The following is a 361-nucleotide window of genomic DNA, read 5'->3' on the forward strand; positions in this document are numbered from 1 at the left end:
TTTTTGTATATAACACGCATTTTAAAATAAAAAAAAGGTGGGTAAGTGGATGTCGCTCTGCTGTACAGTAGGTTAGAAGTGGGTCACTGTATAATGGACAGTATTAAATTTGAATTCAATGATATAATATCACTGTATAAGAAAAACGATTCTGAGCGGAGACGGTATATCCGTCTATTATTAGACATATATATACTTATCTATGGTATTAAAAAAAAATTGACCTATAATAGGTACCTATAATAAATTCCAAATTAATCATATCATTCATATCATAATAACTATTAGGTACTTATAACGCGTTATACATCAACAAAAAACCGTGGTACTATCATAGATATATAATAGTATACTTTAGAAG

The sequence above is a fragment of the Acyrthosiphon pisum genome, chromosome A3 (assembly GCF_005508785.2).
Source record: "Acyrthosiphon pisum isolate AL4f chromosome A3, pea_aphid_22Mar2018_4r6ur, whole genome shotgun sequence".
In the NCBI taxonomy this organism is placed as follows: Eukaryota; Metazoa; Arthropoda; class Insecta; order Hemiptera; family Aphididae; genus Acyrthosiphon; species Acyrthosiphon pisum.